This window comes from Hermetia illucens, chromosome 6 (genome assembly GCF_905115235.1).
Source record: "Hermetia illucens chromosome 6, iHerIll2.2.curated.20191125, whole genome shotgun sequence".
Lineage (NCBI taxonomy): Eukaryota > Metazoa > Arthropoda > Insecta > Diptera > Stratiomyidae > Hermetia > Hermetia illucens.
This window is the reverse complement of record NC_051854.1, coordinates 61,649,284-61,655,215: the sequence shown is the minus strand read 5'-3', so window position 1 is coordinate 61,655,215 and position 5,932 is coordinate 61,649,284.

Sequence of the window (5,932 nt, the reverse complement as noted above, 5' to 3'; positions counted from 1 at the left end):
GTTTCTGAGTGTGGATTCGTTAAAGAAATGATCACTCTCGACCCCCTGCACTCCCCACCTTTCGAAGAGATGTCAAAACTAATACCGGCTTCGAAAAGTAACAATCGAGACTCTTATTTGATATGACTATGATCATGATCATGACTATATTTGATGAAAAAAAAATGTCCATGCATGGGGACCCCCCCCCCCCCCTTAAAGTCAGTGTAGAATTATGTAACTCACTGCGAGAAAAATGCGGGTGACCAACAGACACACAGATATACCTGCGCGGAGTTGCCAGATATCCTATCGGGCGCGTCCCTTCGTGCGAATAAGGGAATGCTCGGCGGATGCGTAGGAATATGCACATGTACGCATTGGGAGGTCTGCATGCATGGGCATGTTTATTCGCAGGTCGGGTAGGTGGGAGAAAAACACAAACCCGTGGACAAAAATCGCTATGGGAAGGACACCCGGAACAAGAAACCAAAATGGAAGAAGAAAGGACAGAAAAATTTACTGTGCAGGGACTCGAAACCCCATTACCGGTGGCTTTTGGGAGTGGGCAAGCAGGTTACCGGCCGTCAATATCCCTCGACTGCAGTGTCACAGTGGTGAATAACTTGGCCACTCTTGTATCGAATACTACAAGTAACCTGGAGAAAGAGGCATTTAAAAGGAGTACATCACTCTTGAGAACGCGTGTTCAAAAACACGGAAAGATGCCTCACAAACTGGTCATTCATTAGCCCATAGTGGGGTGACTACACCTGGCCGGAACATGTCACAGCACTTAGTGTTTGATCCACTTAGGAGAAGCTCAATGATTCCGCGATCTTTCGAAATAAACGTTGATAAAGAAAGGAAATCATGGAAGCTCCCGCAAGGCCAATAAATAGGGAAGTGCCCAATGGGAGAACCAAGCAGAGCAGCAGTGTCAGAATACGGACAAATCATCGTTTGCCCTACTCGGAGGAAAAATAATAGAGTTGTCTGAATTTATAAAGGACAATGTGTGCCAGGCCATAAAAAACATGGTTCGTACTTTTCATATACTGTACAATAGCGCCAAGGACGAAAAAAATGCAACACAGTTGACACACCCTCAAAATCCAAAGGACGGTAAGCTTGAAAAGGGTAGTAAAAAGGGCGCAAACGCCTCTCACTCGCCAAGGGGAAGCCAAACAAAGTTACCAAAATCGTGGAAACTGCGGCGCCGACTTCAATCAACCCAAGGGAGGTAAAGCCTCAAAAAGGAACCAAGGACCAAGGTTGGTGGAAAGAAAAATGCGACAAATGCGACAAAAGACGATTACGGCCCGTATTAATTATCATCTCTGAAAAAGGTGATATGACTTATGCCGATATCCTCAGGAATGTATGTTTTCGAAGGGGATAAAGGGCGTAGACTGTCGGCACGTTACAGGCAGCAGCAGATGCCCACAGTTTAGGAGAGCCTTGAATGCACTAAAGAAATCAGGTTGACACAAATCAATTTCAACCACTGCAAGAGAGTGCAAGACCTTCTCTTGCAGACCATCTTTGAGAAGGAAATCGAAGCTGCCATAATCATCGCAGTAATAGGAGCGATGCCTGGACTGCAGATGTAACTGGCAAGGCGGCAATATAGGCATATGGAAATCAAGCCATTCAAGAAGTCATGGAGTTTCCAGAAGTTGGATTCGTCAGGGTAAAAATAGCTGGTATCTTCATATATAGTTGCTATGCTCCATCAAGTGCGACGATAGCAGAGTTCGAAGGAATGCTAGATAGGCTAATCTTGGATGCAAGAAGTCGAAACCCCAAGATTATAAGCGGGTGATTTTAACCGGCGGCCGTGAATTGGGGCAGTCGCATTGCGAACACCAGGCTTTTGCGGAGCTAGACTTGGTGCTAGTACGGGAAGTGTGTCCACTTTTGTGGGACAGGGTTGGACTCAATAGTCGATTTGATATATGTGAGTACCACATTGGCGAGGAGAATGGCATGGTTTGTCAGTGAGCATTGTACTCATAGCGACCACCAGGCAATTTTCTTCCAGATCGAATATAGGCCATGGGTCGATGTGCTTTCTCGCGGCGCTGGATTTCAGGGTGGGTTCGTGAAAAGGATTGAAAAGGATGCATTCATAGAGGCGCTATTGAGTGGCCACAGTCCCGGTGGTGCGGCTACTGTATAGGTAGAGCAAATGATGGGACGCATAACGGAAACATGCGGCGCTGCTATGCCGAGGCGACGGGTCCTTGCCAAAAAGCGCGTTGATCCCACATCTTCTGCTCAATATCCTGATGGCGTTTTTCCCCCCGGATGAGCAAGCATTGGACGTCTACATACCTGCAGTAACTGAGGAGGAACTTTCTCAAATTTGCCGGAGAATTGGTGATAACAAAGCACCCGGTCTGGATGCTGTTACCAATAGAGCTTTTAAACTTTTAAACAGATCCGACCGGTTTATCATCGTATTTGAAACATTTATGATAGAAGGAGTTTTCCCCGACCGGTGGAAGAGGCAAAAACTAGTTTTGCTCCCGAAGCCGAATGAGCCCCACCGATTTGCCTCATCGGCACAGTAGGAAAGATGCTCGAAAGGGCCATCTACAATAGACTGCTCCTATCATTGAATAACAATCGGAATGATCATTTGAATTTTGACAAGCCCACTCAACGATCGACACCGTAGACGTGGTTTTGAAGTTGCCTCGAGACGCGATGTCATCTTATAAATGCTGTGCCGTTCTGAAAATGCGTTCAATTCGGCTTGCTGGAAGGGAATAAAAATCTCACTGGCTAAAATGGGTGTCCCTACTTATTTGACTATGCTCCTCGAAAGTTACCTCTCGGAGAGGACACAATGGTACGGCACGGATGGGGGATCCAAGCAGTACACCGTCACCGCAGGAGTACAACAGGGGTTAGTGTTGGGTCCTCTTCTCCGGAGCGTGATGTGTAATGGGGCCCTTGTCCTTCCCGTGCCAAAGGAGGCTACGATAATCGGTTTCGCAGATGATCTAGCTGTGGTTGTCGTCGTGAAACAACCTGAAGATGTTGAAGTGTACGCTAACGAAACCATTAGCGCCATAAAAGCGTGGTAAGAGATGGCTTGACCTTCGGAACCAAAACACGGAGGCGGTCTTGATTACTAACCTTTGGAAGAGAAATACGGTTAAGATTCGTGTTGGTGGTCACATCATCACTTCGAAACCATTTATCAAATATCTGGGGGTGATGATTTATGCTAAAATCAATTTCAAGGGACACCTGAACTATGCCTGTGAGAAAGTGGCAAATACCGGTGTATCATTAGTACGGATGATGCCTAACATTGGAGGCCCAAAATACAGTCGCAGATTACTTGTGGCCGGAGTGTTTCGCTCCAAACTATTATACGCGTCGCCAGTTTGGGAGGAAGAACTAGCGTGTGAGAGTAATTGGAGGAGGGTAAATATGAATTACCACTTAATGGCGCTAAGGATGCGCAGCGCCTTCAGAAAAATATCAGGCGACCCAGCGTGTGTTATTGTGGCAATGAGAGAGAAATGGTTCCCCGTATCGAGGAATGGATCCAGCGACGACACGGCGAGATTAACTACCATCTGACGCAATTCCTGTCAGGTCATGGTGGTTACAGGAAGTATCTGCACCAGTACAGGCTAGATGATTTTCCCTTTTGTCCTGAATATGCTTGCACACCCGAGGACCCGGAGGACGTTATGTTTCTCTGACCATGATTTTACTCAGAGAGGAGGAGCCTGGAAAACTGTCTGAAAATCAACCTAACCCCGCAGAATACCGTCGGGCAAATGCTGAAGTGGAAGGGAAACTGGTATCGCGCAAGGAGGACGCGAAGAACGGAAGGTTAGGTCGCTTAAAGCGTAGTCCACCCCGCGAAGTAATGCTTTGTGGCGGTGCCGCAGCGAAGAAAGAAAGAGATTATGGGGGGGTGGTTTTAGTGGGGGAGAAAACCACACACCGCTGCAACCTGGAACGGCAGTGTCTTTGTAAGATTTCTTCCATCTATACAACAAAAAAGACAGACAGACAAACAGACGGACACACAGACAGACAGTAAAAAACAAAACAGTAAAAAACAGCAAAAAGGTGTTTGCACTTAAAGCAGCTTACTTACTTAAAAAACTACTATTTACATGCTTAATTCTAACTTAGGATAGTTACAACTACTTGAAACTTAAAACTACTATATACAATCGTACATCACAGTAATTTGTACCTCCATAAGGCCAGGAGTGTCAAAGAGGGAAAAGATGGAGGATTTTAGGTGATTACTCACAATTTGGCAGGCTCTGAGAAATATGGCCAATGAGGATGTGGGACCTTGGTAGAGTTGCCGAATTAATGGATTTGTGTGGTCTTCCATTTGCTTGAAAAACCATTCCAACAAATTGAGAACATATTCTCAAAGTGGTTTCACGCTTGCTCGCGGATATACTTCCGCGTTTCTCCCGACATTTCTGGTCTTCCAGTTATAAGATAGGCCGGTGCAATATCTTAGTATTCGGCGTTCAAATGCTTCGCATTTACTCATGGCAGGGTTGGAGCGGGTTATCCAGGTAGGTGCTTCGTAACAGATGATTGGCCTTATCAGGGTCTTGTAGAGAATCAGTTTAGCTTTGGCGCTAAGACTTATTTTCCTGCGAAGTAAGATAGTAAATCTTACTAACTGCGCCGTGTGGCTTATTCATAGCGAGCGGTGCGGATTATATATATTTGAGACATTCGTAAAACTTAACTCTCAAGTATTTGTTCCTCTGTGAGTTGCTCACTGTAGTATCTCCGATTTTAATTTTCATGCGTTTAGCATTTTTATACATACTTCTAGAACCTGAGTATCTAGATTGTCTCCTAAAAGTACATAATTGCGTTTTTGCCTCTTTTATTCTAATGCCCCAATAGCGGAAGTATTTGCAGAGAAGTACCAAGCATTTTTCAATTACTTTGGCGGCCTTGTTGGGGCGAAGGTTTGACGCGAAGGTAAGGGTGTCATCGGCATATTAGATAGTGTCAGTGACGGTCACAGGAATCAGGAACCGCAGCAGTGGAAATATTATATAAGGTAGGCTCTGAAATAGATCCTTGCGGCACTCCTGATGTTACTGGCAATAGATCAGAAAATTCGTCTAGCACCTTGACATAGAACAGTCTATCTTCGAAAATGCTGATGACTATTCTGCTAATCGGAGTTGGGAAGTTGTTTTTGATTAGTTTGTATATAAGTCCGTTTTCCCATACCGAGTCAACACGTGGTCGATTTGGTTGAAAGTGGTCCCGTCTGGAGAGGCGTACGTATGTTTGTGGACCGCTTTCCGCGCAAACCAGGTATTTCCAATACAGGTTTCGTGTGACACTGCTAATTAAATAATGCGCAATCCGTTATCATTTGTATTTTGATGTAAGCTATGGGAGCCAACGTATCGCCTGAATACGAACCCCGTCCCTACTCGACTGTTAAAATCCCCAAGTATGATTTTGATATCATATCTGGAACAGGCTTCGAGGGTTTGTTCTACTGCCGGGTAGAAAATATCCTGCTTCGATTCTGCAGTCTTCTCTGTAGGGTGTGAACGTTAATGAGGCTTCTATTTCTAAATTTGCCTCGAAATCGCAGAGTGCACAGCCGTTCGTTTATGTTCTCAAAACCGATAACAGCAGGTGTCATTATTTGGCTGATTAAGAAACCTACTCCGAGCAGATGGTTTACTGGATGGCCGCTATAATATATGGTGTAGCGACTTTTCTCCAGGAAACCGCTCCCTGTCCAACGCATTTCCTGCAACGCTGTTACATTAGCCCTATAGTGGGACAGGGTACCGGCTAGCTGCTTGGCAGCTCCATCTCTATACGGGGAGCGCACATTCCATGAGAAAATGCGCAAATAGTTATTCCTTTGTTGTTGCCGGCTTCGTCGTTGTGTTATTCGTCCAGTCCGAGGCTC